This window comes from Schistocerca piceifrons, chromosome 1 (genome assembly GCF_021461385.2).
Source record: "Schistocerca piceifrons isolate TAMUIC-IGC-003096 chromosome 1, iqSchPice1.1, whole genome shotgun sequence".
Classification (NCBI taxonomy): domain Eukaryota; kingdom Metazoa; phylum Arthropoda; class Insecta; order Orthoptera; family Acrididae; genus Schistocerca; species Schistocerca piceifrons.
In genome coordinates this window covers 956,299,748-956,320,737 of record NC_060138.1, presented here as the reverse complement: position 1 = coordinate 956,320,737, position 20,990 = coordinate 956,299,748, and positions in this window count along the sequence as shown.

Below are 20,990 nucleotides of genomic sequence, written 5' to 3'. Positions count from 1 at the left end.
TACAGTCACAGCCTGTGCAGAGTTGTGCTCTGATTGTCGCGCTGTTAATGTGCAGTATGAAAATGGCGGAGGCTGCTTTCTGTTGCGTAATGAAACACGCGCGTGGAACACGGTTGAAAAGTGCCGAGAAATAGGCTTTTCTTGACGTTTTTCATAAATTTACGGATATAATCGACTTTTAAGTTTTCCCAAAGTCGTGTATAATGCAGTTGATTAAATAATTCAAGTTGATCGTGTAGCGCAGGCGGTAGCATAATGGAGTGTGAACTGTTTGTTCCAATCCCCCCAGAATCGTTTTTTTTTTTTTTTTTTTGTTCAATCTGGAATACCTACATCTCGTAATTATAAAACTCATCATCATTTCATATGAATAATGCACGTTTTCTTGTTTCTAATTACATATTGAACGCGAAATTCCTGTTTCCATTTGGAATACAAATTCTTAATTATCGACGTTTTATGAAAGACTGTTCATAAACGTAGTTTAAATTAAATAAATATAACAATTTTTAGGACAAAAATGAAAAACCAAATCCTCTTTATTTGGACTATGTACATCGTTTTATACCACAGAGGTAGATAAGTATGGTAGAAACATGAAAATCAATCATTTTCACAGCATCGAGAACATCATACAAATGCTGCATTTTTACATTTGCTACTGTACCATTAAAATACGAACCCAATAGAACTGATCTGGAGGCAGGCTGTTGGATTTGGCCCAAGAGGTAACAAGACTGTTAAGCTGCCAGACGTACTGGAACTAAAGCATGCAGCTTTTTCACACGTCACTGCCGAACTTGGAGGGATATAGAACGCCTCGTCGGAAAAGAAGAAGAGAGAATCCTGCGCCTGGTTGGCTTCGTGGATTCTATTGTTGATAGGCCTCTACCCCACTGATATATGTGACGAATGTCATCACACTGATATTTGTCTCTTGTGGACGGGATCATTGGATCTGGATTCACCGATAGTTGGCTTTTCTTTTCCGAGGACGTGAATCCCGTTTTTCGTCTGGACGTATCCTTTCCTACCCACATGAAAAGGAGTACGATCGCCTTGCTCATGGGTCACTAAATTCACTACATTGTTGATGGAGGGTACAGCCCTGACACCCATTTCTTTCACCAGTATCTGGAGAGCGCGGTTTGGGAGTTGCTGCGGCACCCACGTCATCGAGCACTATTTGAAAATGTGCCTTTCCTTGTTTTTAATTGACAGGCTGTTGGTTAAGTTCCCAAGTGCTCTCTGATTCCTCCCTGTTTCTGGTTCCAATTCTTCCTAATACAGTTAAAAATGAAAACATAAGAAATTTACAAATGTTAAATTAATGAAATTAAAAAAATAAGACATCACGCCTTGAGTTACTTTCCGGGTTGCTCAGATTATTTCTTTTTGTGTTGTTACTTACAATTTTTTGTATTCGCAGTTTGAAGCTGATATTACATGATGATTTTGACTGGGGTTGTCTGAATTATCATGAAAGTACAAAGTCACGCTGATATAAAAAAATTAACAGAAATAAAAAAAATCTGCTGAAGTGCTTGCTTGAATGGTTGCGGGATCGAATCACCATAGGAGCGTGGATTTTTCACTGTCTCGTAACCCAGCATTCACCTCTCAATGATGTGGACATAAGAAAGAGGAAGAATGGGGTGCAGAGTCCACATTAAACTGTAGCTGGTGTAGATACAAATGCGTGCTTGGTAGCTGAAACTTCGTTGGATCGAATGCTGACTGAACCACGAAATTTTAGCTTTCTTTTTTAACCTATCATTCAACCCTGAATGGCAAGGATGTTTCGGGAACCACTATAAACCGAAGGTCGCCTTTTTTCCAGGTGTATAACTGAGTAGGGAGACGCATTTCACTGGACGGACGCCCAGTTGAAGATATTTGCATCAGGACATTGAACCACACGAAAAAAATGGTTCAAATGGCTCTGAGCACTATCGGACTCAACTTCTGAGGTCATCAGTCCCCTAGAACGTAGAACTACCTAAACCTAACTAACCTAGGGACATCACACACATCTATGCCCGAGGCAGGATTCGAACCTGCGACCGTAGCGGTCGCGCGGGTCCAGACTGTAGCGCCTAGAACCACTCGGCCAACCCGGCCGGCGAACCACACGAAAGAATCTATACATATATAAGTACATTTTCGTTTATATATGTTATGAAGCCCCTTCTGCCTATACGTGATGACTAATCCCAGAAATCACTGTATGGATTTTGGTAACATTGATCCACCTGGAAGATTCCTATATACAAATTATACACCTTTGGTGTTAATTGGCTGAATGATGAATTACACCCCCTGTCTGTCTTGAGTGGCAACGGCCTTACCGCAGTGGCTGCACCGGTTCCCGTGAGAGCACCGAAGTTAAGCGCAGTCTGGCGTGGTCGGCGCTAGGATGGGTGACTATCCAGGCCGCCATGCGCTGTTGCCATTTTCCGGGGTGCACGCAGCCTCGTGATACCAATTGAGGAGCTACTGGGCCGAATAGTAGCGGCTTCGGTCAAGAATACCATCATAACGACCGGGAGAGCAGTGTGCTGACCCCACGCCCCTCCTATTCGCATCCTCCACTGAGGATGACACGGCGGTAGGATGGTCCCGGTGAGCCACTCGTAGCCTGACGACGGAGTGTATTTTTTTCCGTCTGTCTTGAGTAGGCCATTCTCAGGAACTGCTGCACGGAATTTGTAACTCCCAGCGCGCTGGCGCGACCGCCCCGCCGACAAATGAGGTGAAGTGCAGCCTTTGATACACGGGTTGCATTGTTAAAGGGTTGCTATCGCGAAGTCCGCTCAAGCCTTTAGGCGCTGCAGTACGCCAGCAAGCGACGTGTGCTTATTAAATAGTGTAATTTACATGAAAGTGATGACATACAGACACCTATCATCGTTCTTTGATTTCTCATAACAACTCTACGCCGTAGATACTTGCGAGGAGAACACGGCAAGTGGCATACGCGATTTCCCATGAAATTCATTCACTGGTAGAGGAGTCAATGTAAGCGAGCAAGAGTCTCGTCTTCAGTAGATAATTCTGAAAACAAACGACATTCAGAGCGTTCGAGGTATTGTCAAGGTTCTTTACGTGCCTTTTACCGCAATGTAGCCTCAGACGAAACTGTGACTCTGTGGTGAGCGTCGCGGCTTCTTAACTTTGAGCCCGGTGTTCGAAAACCGATTATTGTCTGTATTTATCATATTTTACTTTTATTGTTTTCATTTATGTACTCATGTCCGTAGAAGGTTACTGTATGAATGTTTCTTACCAAATTAGGGAATGAAAGGACTTCATATTAATTGTAAAATTACAACTGGATTCCATATTTATTATACAGTATATGTGTGTATGATACGTTGAGGCGTTACAATCTTTTTTAATTCTCATATTCTGATGTTTCATTTTCGTATCAATTGTTGTATTAACTCTCATATTTTATTCACGTGTTTATTCTTTAAGAAAATTTGCTGTATTCTCTTGGATGATACCGATCACAGATACATTCCAAACACAAATATTCCGAAAAACCACGAGCAATGTGCAAAGGCAGGGTTGCCACAGTGACTTTTCTTCGTATGAATATCACTCGGGAAAGAAATGTGGTTAACAGCGGCGAAGATTTGGTGCTCTGGCAATAATTTCGCGTCGTACCATGCGTAAAGGATACCTTTTTCGAAATCTGGCGCTACAATACAGGAATTCCACCGAAAACAGTTTCAAATGATTTTTAACATTTTTAAAAAAAATTCATTCATCTGTCGTACAGTCAGTAGACGAATAGCGACAACGTTATATAAATATATACTGGAAAACATTCATATACTAATCTTCTACAGGCATTGGTGTATAATGAAAACCAAAAATAAAAGTAATAATCAAGTTTCCAACACGGGCCGCAAAATCAAGAAACCACAACGTTACCCACTGTGCCACCCAGTCGGGAATCGAACCCGTGCCCCGTAGGACGGCAGTCCGTCACGCTGACCACTTTTTTTTTTTTTTTGTTATATCTCATTTTGTTCGCTTTTGTTCGTGGCATCTGCTCAGGGCGGACGTCGTAAGACATCCTTTTAAGTTCGTTGTTGATCGATTAACTCAGTTTTTTTTATTACAGAGGGCAGCTAACCCTCTGACCGAACACGCTGAGCTACCATGCCGGCGTCCATTCAGCTATCGGGGCGGACACCTTCATAAAATTCTCTATTACTCCAGTCTCTAACAACGGGCGGAAAAAACGAACACCTAAATCTTTCCGTGCCTGACAACATGCTTCAGCGCATTGTCAATGCATGTGCGAACGTTATGGAAGGCGAACTACTCGCTGTTGAGAGGAATATCGTTACACGAATCGCCAAATGCATTGAGATTGACGGACACCATTTTGAGCATTTATTGCATTAATGTGATATTTACAGGTAATAACGCTGTAACAGCATGCTTTCCCAGAATGATAAGTTCACAAATGTACATGTATCACATTGGAACAACCGAAATAAAATGTTCAAACGTACCTACGTTCTGTATTTTAATTTAAAATACCTACCTTTTACCAACTGTTCGTCTAAAATTGTGAACCATATATTTGTGACTATTACAGCGCCATGTATCACAAAGCGAAATAAGTTGTTCAACTAAGACATTCATATTTCTTTACGTACTACACGAATATGTAATAAAAATGGGGGTTCCTACTTAAAAAAAACGCAGTTGATATCCTTTTGACCTATGGCAGCACCATCTAGCGGGCCAACCATAGCGCCATCTGGTTTCCCCTTTCAAGCTAGATGAGTTTCGTTCTTTGTAGTTTTTTCGTTTGATACGTATTTCTTGAGATATTTGGCCCGGTCACTATCAATGGACCACCCTGTATGTCTAGGACCTCATTGCATTTTAGCGTGTCATTGTTGACCGTTTGCTGCATATTTGCTGTCTTCCTCCCTACTTTAGTAAGCAGTTTACAGTTTTGGTCTGAAATGTTTGTCTTTGTCATTGTCCAAGACTCAATAATTTTTAATAGTAAAGAAAAGTGGAAAAGAAGTATACGGACTGTTTCAGTAAACTACTTTATGCGAAATATTTCTCACTGCGTAACCTTCGTCCCCAATATTACTAGCTTCTCATATTGTAGTGTACAGCAGCTATTCTCAAGCTATGCGATGCTCCCCCCATGAGGCGGCTTAATAAGACTCAACGGGGGCGCGAGCTTCTTGGAAAGAAGAAAATATGAATGCAAAAATTGATTAATTTGTTGAAAGAAACACAAAGAAAAATACGTCCTGATAACATAAAAATTTAAATTCACGTTTGCACTGATATAATGCACTCACAAGCAGAACTCCATCGATACTGCACAGTGCATTTAATAATTAAATTTGAAGTACTAAATCGACAACATGTCTAGTAATTCATAGTGACTCGCTTGGGTCTGGCTTACGAGCAACGTTTTTCGAAAGAGGGTGTAAAATTATAAACAGGTATCTTGAGTCCTTTTACTATTTTTAGCTGAAATCCTTAGTCCGCCTTCAAAGCAGCTAGCACAGAACACCCGCAAAGATAGGATGCTGAGAACAGTAATTGTATACGAATTGTTCTTGTTTTCAGTGTAGAAAATGTGTAATCCACCCCTGCACAGAATTCAGGCAACGGATTCATACAGAGCTTTTGTATGTCCATCTTTGTATAGGGTGTTGGTTGGGACATCCACTGGCCAATTTGAGATAAGCAGCAGTACACGTACAGCTGTAAATTTTGAACCCTTTATTAAGTTGCCGATTTCGATGTCACAATATATCGTCATGAGGGCCCTTGAGAAAAGTAGATCGGATAAAATCCAGTTACTAAACCGAGATCTCATGCATCCACTTGCCGTGAAGTCTATGAAAATTTCTTCTTCGTCAGTATTTTGAAATAAATCCCTAACGAACACGTAACGTGCTACCAGCTTTTAATCAGAAAGTAAATACTCTCTAAAATTATTTTCCAGGATGGCTAAATGATTTTGAATTGTTACAACAACAGTGTTAGAAGTTTAACATTCAGTTTTGTTAGTCTTAACACTTTCATCCGCAAAAAACTTAGTTTTGACTTGTATTCATTGGAACATTGACATTTCGTCCGAAATAGAACTTACAAATGTGCACTTTAATACTGTGATAACCAGCAAGCATGTAAATAGAGTTGTTAATTTTAATGATTACTCCCAGCCCTACAACAAATAAAAAAATCTTAAGACTCAGCAGCTAGCGGAATTTCCTTCATTTTCATGAACAGTTTCGCGGGAATTGGTGCGGCCTCGAGTGGAAAGCTTCCGCTCTTTGATCACTGTGCAAGCGACCAACATACGCACAAGATTTGGGCTTCTACATAACCAGAAATGACATAGGAACGATTGCATCGACTCGAAGTTTTGTGTCACGTAACTGACTTAAATAAAGAGCTTCCACTAAAGGGCATATTTGAAGCTGATTGCCTCTGTAACATGCATTCACGAATCAGTGTTACTTACGTGTGTGATCTATACTATTGAAGCTCATCTGTAGGAGTCGCGCACAGCCGTAAATTCTCGGCACTGGATAGAAACAGGAAAACGTTCCCTCCCTCTCCCACCCCCTCCCCCCCTCTAATGTCCACTGATCCTACGGTAAACATGCTAGTCCTCCTCTGTAAACAGCATTCCCCTGAGGAAATATGTCAACTTTTAGCGCGCTCTCTCTAAGATACAGAGCAACAGAGGGCCTTCGATTCCGCCTTTACAATGTAGCGGGTCGGAGTTGCGAAACAGCAATAAATGTGCTCATTCTTTGTCATTCGTAAGGTTTGTAATTTGAAGAGTTAGCGTCAAACTATTCAAAGTATATAATATGAGGAAGGCGTGCGCAATGAAAATTTTGATCGATATTTCAGTGTTGAATACTAAAAGGTTGAGAGACGCTGATGTTTACGAATACGTACTGTGACTCGAGATGGTCGTTTGTGATGATACTTAAGAACGGGCCTACCATATATGGCACACACCTACGCACACGCATACAGTGTTGATGTTTTACATAAAAATATCCTTCCATGGAACTGACGAAAGTAAATGCTCCGTTACAAACAATGCAGTTAGATAATGTTGATAGTCTAATTTTGAATGAATCCATATTGTATTCGTCTTTCAAACGAAGACATTCATTACGTAAGTACGTTATTATGGAAAATATGATAGCCATCTAAAAAAAATAAAAAATAAAACAATTTTAAGTTATTAAAAACTGAGTAATCAAATGCAACAATTTTATTGTGAGCCGGCAGCTATGGCCAAGCGATTCAGTCCGGAACCGCGCTGTTGCTACGGACGCAGGTTCGAATTCTGCCTCGGGCGTGGATATGTGTGCTGTCCTTAGGTTAGTTAGGTTTTATTAGTTGTAAGTTCTAGGGGACTGATGACCACAGATGTAAAGTCCCATAGTGCTCAGAGCCATTTGAGCCATCGTACTCTCGTATTGTACTAATTCTGCCATTTTATTTGGTTTAAGTGGCAGATGTAATGCAACAGATTTTTGTGTAGAAAATAACTTTCACTTTGGTGTGGTTTCATTGAATACTACAGGAAAAATGTCTCAGGCATTGATGGCTTCAAATGGCTCTGAGCACTATGGGACTTAACTTCTGAGGTCATCAGTCGCCAAGAACGTAGAACTACGTGAACGTAACTAACCTAAGGACGTCACACACATCCATGCCCGAGGCAGGATTCGAACCTGCGACCGGAGCGGTCACTCGGCTCCAGACTGTGGGGCCTAGAACCGCACGGCCACTCCGGCCGGCTCAGGCATTGAAATCCTGGCAGTAGTTACTTACGAACCAACTTCCTTGACGTCAGTGTCACAGAACGCCATTGATAATTCAGAATTCTTAGTGTTTTGTTTGGACCAGAAGCAATTGCTCTGACACAGTGCATTCAGTATCCTCGCAGGTCTACAAACTTCAGGCGAGATTAGAAAGCGCGCATTTGAAGCGTACTTTCTCGCTGGTGCTTCTCTTGGAGGCCGGAAAGGGCGGGGTAAGTGACGGCGAGGAATCCACGGCTTTCAGCAGTAATGACAGCCACCTGCGGCGGGCGTCCTCGCCTCGCGGGGATGAATGTCGCAGCGGCAGCAGCGGGCTGCGGCCCTCGGCTGTGCTTGTTATCTCGGCATCTCTGGTGTCACGGCCGCAGAGGCCAACACGAAAAGCTCCACTCGAAACTGCCATTCAGCCGACTGGGTAAGGGAGAATTTCCCCAGGGGCACAGACGCAGCTGTTGCTGTTGACCATAAATGACACGACAGACTGAACAACTTGTAGCTTCCCTTCTTTTTGTCGGCCGCGAATTGTTTTTTAGAACAAATACGTTCTTTGCCATGGGTTGCAAGCAGTTCACCATAAAAGGTTTAAACATCTGCGCCGGCCGGGGTGGCCGAGAGGTTATAGGCGCTTCAGTCTGGAACCGCGCAACCGCTACGGTCGCAGGTTCGAATCCTGCCTCGGGCATGGATGTGTGTGATGTCCTTAGGTTAGTTAGGTTTAAGTAGTTATAAGTTCTAGGGAACTAATGACCTCAGATGTTGAGTCTCATAGTGCTCAGACCCATTTGAAACAATTGAAAGATTGTCCTTCGAGTCAGGCGAATTCAGGGATGATTCCATTGAAAAGGCACGGTCGACATCCTTCCCTAATTCGAAGGACCGATCACCTCGCTGTTTGCTCCCCTCCCCCCAAATCAGCCAACCAACCAACCTTTCGAGTCCATAGTACGCTTTGCAGTGAGCGCCGGGACGCATCGTCTGAGGCTTAAAACATGTAAATTCGTTGTGAAATGCTGCCGAAGAAGCGTCTCTGCTCAGGATGGATGCCTTCAGCACAACACCGGTGGAGGCACTGTGCATGGTAACGGGACTGTGCCCCATTGACATCACCATCCATCAAAAAGCAGCAGTTTACTGGTTGAAGAAAGGCAGACGCGACGAGGAGTTTGAAATTATAGGAGAGGACGTGACAGAAAGACGTCAACTAAACTGCTAGTGAAATGATACCTTCTAGTGAGTACGGAATTCGATAGAAAAGGTGCGTTAAATCCGTACCTTTTTTTCCCAAACATCAAGGAACGAATGATGCTAAAAACATACAAATACCGCAACTGGCTTGGTACATTTCCTCACGGGCTATGGATACATATGGCCCTGAATTACATATGGCAATATATGAAAAATTCTAAAACAGTTTGATGATTGGTGCTCACTGAATGATGTAAACGATAGTGTCTCGCGTACCTTACACGAATTATACAAACAAGAGCAATCACATACACAAATATGAGCTAACATACATAAACGGGAACATGATACTTGGATTGACATTGATACGGAATCAGACCCAGATGCTGAAACAGATACAAACAGTGAGAGTAATATACAGAGCTAGATGTAAGATAAGAGTAAATTCAGGAAGACAGAAATCGATCAGCTGTCTTAAAATATTTTAATATATGTAGAAATGTCTTTAGTAATATGTGTAATTTATATTATGTAAGTGTTTATCAAGATTAGGTACCTGTAGTGAAAATGATGCAATTGCTTACTAATCGTAGGTGAGGTTTAACCTTACAGACAGTACAAACACCATACACACAACACTTAGAAATAAGGAAGTCGAGGATACACAAATAATGTACCGATTATCCTCCGTATGAATCACATATGACACATAATAAATGTGGTACCAGAGTAATACACTCAAAGGACTTTGCAAACAGATTTATCAAATAGATATATTGTGCTCGGTACCACGTATTTGAGAGGCTCGATGATTTGCCGAGCCCTCATATCCGACATAGCTAGGTGCTGGGATCACTAAAGGAAATCTCTGTAAATTCCTATTATATTTTATTTGTCCTTCTTGAAAGCAAAAGTCTTGTAATTTCAGAACATCCTTCCGAATTTTAATATGCCATAAGGCTATGAAATACCATAATCTCTTTTCCGTCTTCCTAAATTCCTATCTTTTATTCACAAATCGTTAATTTTAAGAACTTCGTTTCTTAATTACTTTTAAGTCTATAAGTATTTAACTTTGCAATATTATTAACCCGTATTACAAATATTAAATATCAAATAAGTTTCGTGTTCTGTACAAATACAATCTCGTATTGTGGAAATACGACCTGTCTTAGTAACTAGGTGCCAGGTCATTTGTAAATGCCAGCAAAAAGAAAAAAATTTAAAAAATCTGCCGCAGTCTCTTGAGTAGCTGTGGTACCTACATTGCTATTGAAGGAGGGCAAATAGAAGTTATTCTAAATAGCGAATCTCTTTATCTTTAGGCAAATTTATCTCGGGGGTGACAGAAGACTTATCAGAGAAATCAGTACAAACTTCGATAGCCCGCCGCTGTGGCCGAGTGGTTCTAAGCGCTTTAGTCCGGAACTGCGCTGCTCCTACGGTCGCAGGTTCGAATCCTGCCTCGGGCATGTATGTGTGTGATGTCCTTAGGTTAGTTAGATTTAATTATTTCTAAGTCTAGGGGACTGATGACCTCCGATGTTAAGTCCTTAGTGCTTAGAACCCGCCATGTTCAATAGCGCTGGTTGTTTCATTGGAGAAATATTAGGGTTGAAATTTATGTCGATGATGGGACCGTAAGAGGTGGAGTACAAGCTGTAATATCAGAAGGCAGGGGAAAGAAAGCCTCCACGATTAAGAAAGGAAATGTACTGACATTTACCTCAAGGCATTCAGGAACACGACGTAATATTTAAATGTGGATGGTAGGATGGGGATTTGAACTTCTGTCATTCTGAATGTCCTGTGTCAATCATCTCACGTTTAAAAATCCGTTATGAAGAATTTGTTGCTTGATTTATTGGCTACTGGGTTGAGCCTTATCTATTCTAATGTTTGCGACAGTCATTATTTTCTGAACAGCTTATATTGTACTAAAGAGAGCTTTTTGTCGAACCTCTAGTGGACAATTTATTAAAAATGGAACACAATGGAAGACGAAAGACAGACAGTCTACTCATTGATGAAAAACTTCTCCATCTATAATTACTGAACGAAAAACATGAAGAAAAGCTTACCATTCAAAAAATATTAGGTAACTAAGTGTTTGTCTTCAGGACAGTGAACATGAAGAAAAATCACCTAAATTAAGGTAAAATTTATCAAAAGCAAAAATATTTGACTATCTGTCATCTGTTTCCTCTCTATTCGTTGTATTTCGTGGTGCTGTCTTGTTATTAGTCTAGTACTAAATTGAAGCCAGCCAACACGGACGCTCTATTCTGTAGAGCTCTTTAAATGCTCTGGCACTAAATTGGCTATGTTGTGCTGGAATTACTTACAGTTCTGGTTCTTGTGTTGTGAGAATGAAAGATGGGTGTTACATTGCACTTTCATTTTTACCTACAGCTGTTGACTTCCTTTACGACACGAAATAGTCTGTGCTGTATTCAGCGAGACCGTCCAGTAATCAGTATCGGTTAATTGTGCAAACTCTTTGAGTCCTTTCTTTGTTGTATTGCTTTAGCTTGTCTATCTTCTTTGGTGAGACATTCTCTCTCTCTCTCTCTCTCTCTCTCTCTCTCTCTCTCTCTCTCTCTCTCCCCCTCTCTCTCAGCCAATATGCGAGAAATAAATGGCAAGTGTCGGGAAGCTACGGCGAAATGGCTGCACGAAAAATATGAAGCAACCGAAAACGAAGTGGTTGTCGGCATGACTGACTCAGCATATAGAAAAGTCAAAACAATCATCGGCGAAACTAAAAGCAAGGGTGGTAACATTAAGAATGCAATGAGAATTCCACTGTTAATGCAGAGGATAGGGCGAATAGGTGGAAAGGGAAAAAATAACAACTCTATAAGGGAGAGGACTTGCCTGATGACGCGAAAGAAGAAGGAACAGAAATTGATAGAGAAGAATAGATATTACAATTTAAAAGAACATTGAAGAGTTAACATCAAATAAACAGAAAGGATGGATAATATTCCCTACGAAATTCTAAAATAAACGGGGAAGTGGCACCATACGACAATTCACGTTGGTATTGCAAAGGTACAGTGCCCGGAGAGTCACTTCTGACGTTACAGTTGCAAATGGAAGCAAGACTGAAGAAAAATAAAGACACATTCACAGAATTTGTGACCTGGAGAAAAGCCTTCGATACAATTAAATGTATCTGCATGCTTGTAACTGTTGTAAGTAGGCTGCATCTGTGTTCACAGCGCAGTGTAGCGCTTTGCATTGGACCTCTAACTGCGCTTCCTTTCTAAGAGACTCTGTGGCTGTTTGGATTCGTTGTTGGAAGTTAGTCACCAGCAGTGATGGAAGTACTGTTGGGCAGTTGGAGGTGAACAGCCAGCAGTAATGGATGTTAGATGTGACAAGTTAGCAATGATGGAGGGTAGAGGTCTGAAGTGTTAGCGTAGGCTAACAATCTCTACATGTTCGACTTGGAGATTGAATATTGTTCATGATTATATACCTGTGTGCTAGATGTCAATGACGATCTATTCGTGTCTGAAGTGGATGTCACATCATTAAGGTAAAAAATATATTATTTCGTTTGCAACAAAACATTTCCTTTGCTAACCACATGGGTATTAGTAGTTAGTGGCTTTAGTAGATAGAGTGTTTTATTTACCTGGCAGTATTAACGCTCGCTGTATTGCTGCAGTTCGCGTAATGAAGATTTTTGTGAGGTAAGTGCTTAATGAAATGTATAGGTTATTGTTAGGATTTCTTTTTAGTCAGGGCCATTCTTTTGAATTAATTATTTGAAGTCAGGTTATTCTTTATTTGAGCAGTCAGATTGCTTTGCGCTAGAATATTGTGGATCAATGTTGACATGATAAGAATAAGTAAAGAGAAAGTAGGCTCAGTACGTTCAGTTTTACTCAGCTGTTTCAGAATTAAATAACGTAGAAGCTTCAACTCCCCATTTCATTCAGCAATAGAAGCAGAAAAAAATTTCAATAAAGAAGTTTCATCTGTCGACCCTTACCCGAGGATACCTCACTGGAATCTTCTGATTTTTGTGATATTTTGAATAATTAGTGCATGATTAGAAATTAGTTGTTGTTACTGCCTGCGCATAACTGTATAGAGAATTTCCTTTGTAGTTGTAGTTTTTCATTTTTGTACAATATTGCAATGGGCAAAGCCGTTGTGGCAAGCATATGAAGTTGCACCAAGTATTTCGCAGTCGCGTTTGCAATTAATTAGATATTATTTTAATGCTCTTCAAATTGTGTTTTTCTGTGATATCGCGGGAAATTCTGTGATAAATATGGCGTGTGGAAAGCTACACTAGGATCCAAGTAAATTGAGAAGTAACAGTGAAGACGAGAGTAGCGTGTTAGCCATACAGTGTACTGAAGTGACAAATGTCCATAATAATTTGGTAAATGTGCATAGGGAAATGGACCACACAGTCAATAACGTTGTAGATAGTGAAACAGTTAGTGAACAGTGAAGTGTTGTCGATCGATCGGTCGACAATAGCTTGCCTCAGGAATGCGAAATGACAGAACAAAATATTGCAAATACCGTAGATTCAGGTTTTACGTACTTACACTTGTCTCAATTAAGTCAAGACTCACTCTCCGCTTTTCAAAATGCGAATGTTGCCGGTGCAAACGCACTGACAGAAAACACAAAGGAAAGTGTTTCTGACACTAATACATTGTTATCGCAATTAATGCAACAAATGGCACAAATGCTTCAAAAGTTAGACACAATGGGAAAAAAAATCTTCAAAAGTTAGACACAACGCTTGAACAAACACGCGAAGGTTTAACTGCTCAGTTACTTAAAATCGAATCTAAATATCAAAAAGTTTGTAAAGACGTAAAAAAGCAAGTTTGTGAGCAATTTCAGCCTATTTTTTCGCGGCATAAAAACACATTACAGAATCATGAAGCAGCAATAAAAGAACTGCAGACTATTATTCACGAAAATCACGACATCTTGCAGGCTAAAATTTACTCCGTTGCGTCTACCGATACGGTCACGGAACTTGTTCAAACTCAGTAAAACTTAAGGGACACAGTAGATACGCTGTCGTCACAGATGGACAGTTTAAAACTTTGTTCACAAAAACACAAGGAGGACATCAGTACGGAATCCGAAAAAGTAGTCGAACTTTCGAATCAGCTAACTAATTTATCTAGGAAGGTAGATGATGATCTGAATGACTCAAGACCGGTAGCATTTACTGACACAGAAGTGTACGAGCAAATCAGGAAATTCAAACAAAATGAGAAACAAATCAATACACAGTACAAAAGAGAAATTCGGGAAGTACAAGATCAGTTGGCTCACGTAATACAGGAATTACATATTTCAGAGGACACTCGCACTCCAACACGGGAAGAGGGATTCAGAAATAAGGAAAAGTCACAAAGTAACAACACAGGGTATTTTAGAGATTTTGAAAGGAGTTGACAACGTGCACCGGATCTTGAGATGAATCCACCGACACGACGTAACAATGACCGATTTGCAACTCGCAGACACGATGATTTTTACTATAAGCTCTTCATTACAATGCGTAAATTTAAAACTTTCAAAAATTCCAGTACCAATATACATCCACAAGCTTGGCTTCATCAGTTTGCTCATTGCTCTCCTCCTAATTGGTCATTGGAGTTCAGATTAGAAACTATGTGTGGTTATCAAGAAAATAAACAGCAGTTAGAATGCGTTCGGGTATTCCCGACTGCCACAGTGAAGGAGATTTCTATCATGCCTTCCTTTCTGCATATTGGTCTCGGGCTACTCAAGATGGAGTAAAACACAGCATTATAATATGAAACATTCTGAACAGTCTGAATTCTCCAGCCCAGTAAAATATTTTGAAGATATGTTGCACAAAAATCAGTATTTGTCAGACTCATACAGCCCATCAGAACTCCTCTGTATTTTCTTAAATAAATTTCCTGAACATTTGAGACATGTTATTTTGGCAGGAGTTTGTAAAGATGACATTGAAGCTTTTCAGGGACTGTTACAAGAACTGGAAATCGACACAGACTGTCACGGGATGTGAAGACAGGAAAATGACAATTACAGGTCACATCTGACACAATTCCGTGACGACAGAAATAATAACCGGACACGACGAGACTACTTTTATAATAATGCAAATAGACACCACCCATACGATAACTGTTGGCAGAATAACAATTGTTACAGGGAAAGATCACCTTTCCATGGTAATGAATATGACAGAGAGATACCATAGAAACAGACAATATGGGAACCAGAACAATAATTATCAACGGAGACAAAATGACTTCAGACGCAACAGCCCACCTCGTTGTTATGATTCAGGGAGAAATTCTCCACCACGTGAGTGACAAGAAAGAAATTGCAGAATTTACCAACATGACGACAGACGCTATAATCATGACGACAGATCTGAATTTAATCATAACTGGCGGGAGAGCCCTCACGACAAATTGAAATTGTAGAATTTAGATCTCCAACTCCCGGTAACGAAACTCGACTACAAAGAGATACTTGACAATGACTTGCACAGCAGGCAGCCACGTGCGCCGGCTGGCCTTGAGAAAAGCAACAGAGAAGCTAACACTGAGAAAAATTTCAGTATTCTTTACATTCTTAAAGTAGCCTTTGAAAACTTCTTCACTGCTTCTTTAAAGGACATTGCTTATGAACAAGACAAATAACCAGTTTGGAAAGATATCAAACGTAAATTGCATGAAAAGACACACACGCAGATTCGTCATTATTATCTGGTTACAAACAACATACTCTCCAAACGTTGCACTGTTGATGATAAGTTATGGGTACTTTGTATTCCTGACGATGTTGTTAAAAAGCTCATCTGGTACATTTATTTCAGCTACGCACACTTTGGCCCACGAAAATGTTATCATATTCTTCGAGCGACTTGTTATTTTAACAATATGGAAAATAGAATTTGGAGGGTCTTGTCTATTTGTAGACTTTGTGAAAAAGCTAAACCATCTCACATCGTGCTCCGTTGTTTCCTGTCACTCCTTCTAAAGTAAAAGAATTTGCTGTTGTTGATCTCTTGGGACCCCTTGTCAGAACATCTAATGGATTTTCGTACGTTCCAGTCGCTGTGGAACTTACTTCAAAATATGTTTCTTTCACAACGTTATGCAAAGCCACTGGACGGTCTGTATCCAGTGCCTTTGTTACAAATTCCTTACGTGAAGTTGGACACGTTGCTAAAGTTATTTCAGATAATGGACCGCAATTCGGATCTGCAGTTTGGTCATGCATGCTTCGGAATCGTAAAATCAAATCTGTTTTTATTTCATTGTACTCACCACATTGTAACCTGTCTGAACGGTACTAAAGAAATCAGTAAGCTTTGCACTCTTTATTGTCACAGGAAACATCAGTATTGGAACAGATACTTACACTTATTTCAAAATGTGATCAATGAAATGCCTCATGACTGCACTGCTTTGCCACCTATTATTGTACTGAAGAATGAGGAACCACTGAAGGGAATTAGAGAGCTTGTACCTTTCCCAAATACACATTAAGTTCGACATAAATACATAATTGATATGGCTGTTAAAAATATAAATTCTGCTGCAGCCAAAAGGATAAAACCACAAGGTAAGACAAATGCAAAGAAACTACATATTGGTCAGAAAATTCTCATTAAAGGCCATTCATTGTCACATAGGAATTTGAGTCACAAATTCTTTCTGATTTACAAGGGACCTTATAGGATCTGACGTATACTTCGTGATAATTGTGTTGAAGTTGAAACCCTGCATACTAAGTAAAGTAATGGACTACACCACATCTCTCATGCAAAACCGTTTATTGAGAGATAATTTGCTTTCTGACTTAGTCTTTGCTATAATTACTTGTTTTTACTTCACGTTACTATTACGCTTTGTCACACTTAGAAACTGTAAACATGTATCAATGTTTTGAAGTTAACTATCCAATCAAGAACCTATGAGACTTATTAAGACAGTAATTTTACGAGTCCTTTTTTATAGGGAACAGACGACACAGTCTCCGTGTGTGTACGTTTTTGTTTGTTGGTTGCAGGATTATGTAACGACTATAAGGCTTACATACTTGGAGCATATACTACTAATGAGATTTTACTGCAATGTATTGGTTTACTTGAAAAAACATATTTTATTGAAAGTACTTTATGAGATATTACAGATGACCGAGTAATTGGTTTGTTTGACAACTACATGATTACACTATTACGCTATTAATGAGTGACACAGTTTTTATTATTATTTTTGCGTTCTTCTGGAAAGTAAAACGTATTTTCGTAATGACTCTTACGGCGTAGCTACAATAAGACAGGTATTTTTCGTAAAACAACAATATGTTATAATACAGTACTTCCTTGGTCACAGTAATGTACCAGGTGATCAAAAAGTCAGTCTTAATTTGAAATCTGAATAAGTCACGGAATAATGTAGATAGAGAGGTACAAATTGACACACGTGCTTGGAATGCCATGGGGTTTTATTAGAAGCAAAAAAAAGTTAAAAAATGTCCGACAGATGGCGCTTCATCTGATCAGAATAGCAATAATTAGCACAACAAAGTAAGACAAAGCAAAGATGATGTTCTTTACAGGAAATGCTCAATATGTCCATCATCATTTCTCAACAATAGCTGTAGTCGAGGAACAATGTTGTGAACAGCACTGTGAAGCATGTCCGGAGTTATGGTGAGGCACTGGCGTCGGACGTTGTCTTTCAGCATCCCAAGAGATGTCGGTAGATCACGATACACTTGAAAACTTCAGGTAACCCCAAAGCCAATAATCACACGGACTGACGTCTGGGGACCTGGGAGGCCAAGCATGACGAAAGTGGCGGCTGAGCACACGATCATCACCAATCGACGCGCGCAAGAGAACTTTCACGCGTCTGGCAATACTTGGTTTTTTTTTTTTTTTGGTTCTAATAAAGCCCCATGTCTACATTATTCCGTGGTTTATTAAGTTTACAAATTTATACTGACTTTTTGATCACCCGGTGCATAATAACTTTGACACCTATAGGCATAGCATTTTTACTTTTGTGTATGACAAGGTATGTATACAGACATCTGAAGAACTTAGCTTATGAACGACGATAACTACGACACTTGGCACCTTTTTACCGTTAGCCAATGACAGAAATTATCTACAGCAAGACGCATAGTTTAGCACTACATGATTATCTTTCGTACTTGGAATATTTTTAGAAAATTTTAGAACCACTATGATACAGAGGTGATTTCCAGCGGCACATTTCATTCCGTTGTTGTTGTCTGTAACATCTGAGGGTATAATTACATTAACCCTCATGGGGGTACACGCGTACTTTGTGTACCATGCGTGTGGCAGTGGGTCTGCACCTTTGGTGACACACTACTACCATAATCTCTCCAAAAACTACAGTGAGTCTGCACCCTTGGTGGCCCACTACTAACATAATCTCTACAAGGACTGCAATGGGTCTGCATCCTTGGCGGTCCACCGCTACCAGAATCTCTACAGGGACTGCAGTGGGTCTGCACCCTTGGTGGCCCACTACTACCATAGTCTCTATAAGAAATACTGTGGGTCTCCTCTGTGGTGACCTACTAATTCTACCAGTATTCTTCAAAACTTCGACTGACTCTGCTATGGGTTTGCTCTGTTGTGGCCCATTACCAATCTTCATATCAAGAGCCAGCACTGTGTTTCCGTTGGTGGGACAACTCTTCTTCAAGACTGCATGGAGATCCACTACTTGTGTGTGCATTTTCTATTATTGCTCAGACTTTGTGCATAAAACTGTCATAGACTACTACTCTGATACATGATTGGGACTGTCTTTAGGGACTGTGAGGACAATATTTGGTTTTGACCAACAGTGCGTTAATAATTGTGTGCATTTGATCTATTTGATTTTGTTAATATAAAAATTTTTTACAAATTGATCCTGGCCACTGCCAAAAATAATTAGTAAAATTGTTTTGTGGGGAGCAGGGGGTGGGGGCTATATAAGTCAGGTGCTTGTGTGTTGGAAGCGCTGTGTGGCGCTTTGCATTGGATCTCTGACTGTGCTTTCTTTGTAAGAGACTCTGTGGCTGTTTGGACTTGTTGTTTTCGAGGTTAGTCGCCAGCCGTGATGGAAGTACTGTTGGGCAGTCGGAGGTGAACAGCCAGCAGTGATGGATGTTAGAGGTGGAAAGTCAGCACTGATGGGGGGTAGAGATCTGAAGTGTTAGCGCAGGCTCACGATCTGTACATGATCTACTTGGAGGCTGAATATTATTCATGATTATACACCTTTGTATTAGATGTCAATAAGGAGTTATTCGTGTCTGAAGTGGATGTCACGTTACCAAGGTAAAAAATCTTCCCTTTGCTAACCACATGCCTATTAATAGTTGGTGGCTTTAGTAGCTAGAATATTTTATTTAGCTGGCAGTATTGACGCCCACTGTGTTGCAGTAGTTCGCGTAATGAAGATTTTTGTGAGGTAACTGCTTAATTATATGTATAGGTTATTGTTAGGATTTCTTTTTAGTCAGTGCCAATCTTTTGGATTAATTATTTGAAGTCACGTTATCCTTTTTTTGAGCAGTCATATTGCTTTGCGCTACAATATTGTGGGTCAGTGTTGACATGATAAGAATAAGTAAAGAGAAAGTAGGCTGAGTACGTTCAGTTTTACTCAGCTGTTTCAGAATTAAATAACATAGAAGCTTCAACTCCCCATTTCGTTCAGCAATAGAAATAGAAAAGAATTTTAATATAGAAGTTTCGCTGTTCGATGCACATTTCTGACATGGTTTACACATCTTCATCTTCAGAAATATCTTTTTAGACTATGTTACGATTGGAAATGAGTCTCAGCACGAAATTAGTCACTGAGTGAACAAAAAAATTGAAATTTCTTACTTTAGGCTAGTTTTTCTTTGTACCGATTAACAGAAGTTGCTCTCTCACAGCAATTCCAGCGTGCTGGAAGTTCGTAAATGTAAAATGGTGCAAGATGTTCGAAATTCTGAGAAAAATTGTACAAGCTGTAGTGTACAAGAACCAAGAGTGATTAATAAGAGTGGGAGACAAAAAACGAAGCTGTCGGATTAAAAAGGATTTAAGAGAGGTATGTAGTCTTTTATCAGTACTTTTCAATCTGCAGATCGTAGAAGTAATAACGACTTGGACCCGTGGTCTGGGGGTAGCGTCTTCGGTTTATAATCTAAACGTCTTCGGTCCCAGGTTCGATCCCTGCCACTACCTATATTTTGATAAATAATCAGCATTGGCGGCCGAAAAATTCCGGCATGAGAAGTCAGCCTCATTCTGCCAACGGCCTTGTCAAAGAGAGCGGAGGAGCGGATAGAGGTTCACGGCACTCTCTTGTCCTAGGGGTGGGAAATTGCCCCTAAAGGCGGATGAATCAGCTATGATCAACGACATGAGGATGCAGAAGGCAAAGGAAACCACTGCATTAAAGCACGTAACGTGTATCCACAGGACATGTGGCCTATAATTGAAGAAGTGTCATGATGATCTCTTCATTGGCAAAAGATTCCGGAATAGTCCATTCGGATCTCCGGGAGGGGACTGCCAAGGGGGAGGTTACCATGAGAAAAAGATTGAATAATCAACGAAAGGATAACGTTCTACGAGTCGGGGCGTGGAATGTCAGAAGCTTGAACGTGGAAGGGAAATTAGAAAATCTGAAAAGGGAAATGCAAAGGCTCAATCCAGATATAGTAGGAGTCAGTGAAGTGAAGTGGAAGGAAGGTTAGATGAGTATCGGGTAATATCAACAGCAGCAGAAAATGGTATAACAGGTGTAGGATTCGTTAGGAAGGTAGAGCAGAGGGTGTGTTACTGTGAACAGTTCAGTGACCGGGTTATTCTAATCAGAATCGAAAACAGACCAACACCGACAACGATAGTTCAGGTATACATGCCGACGT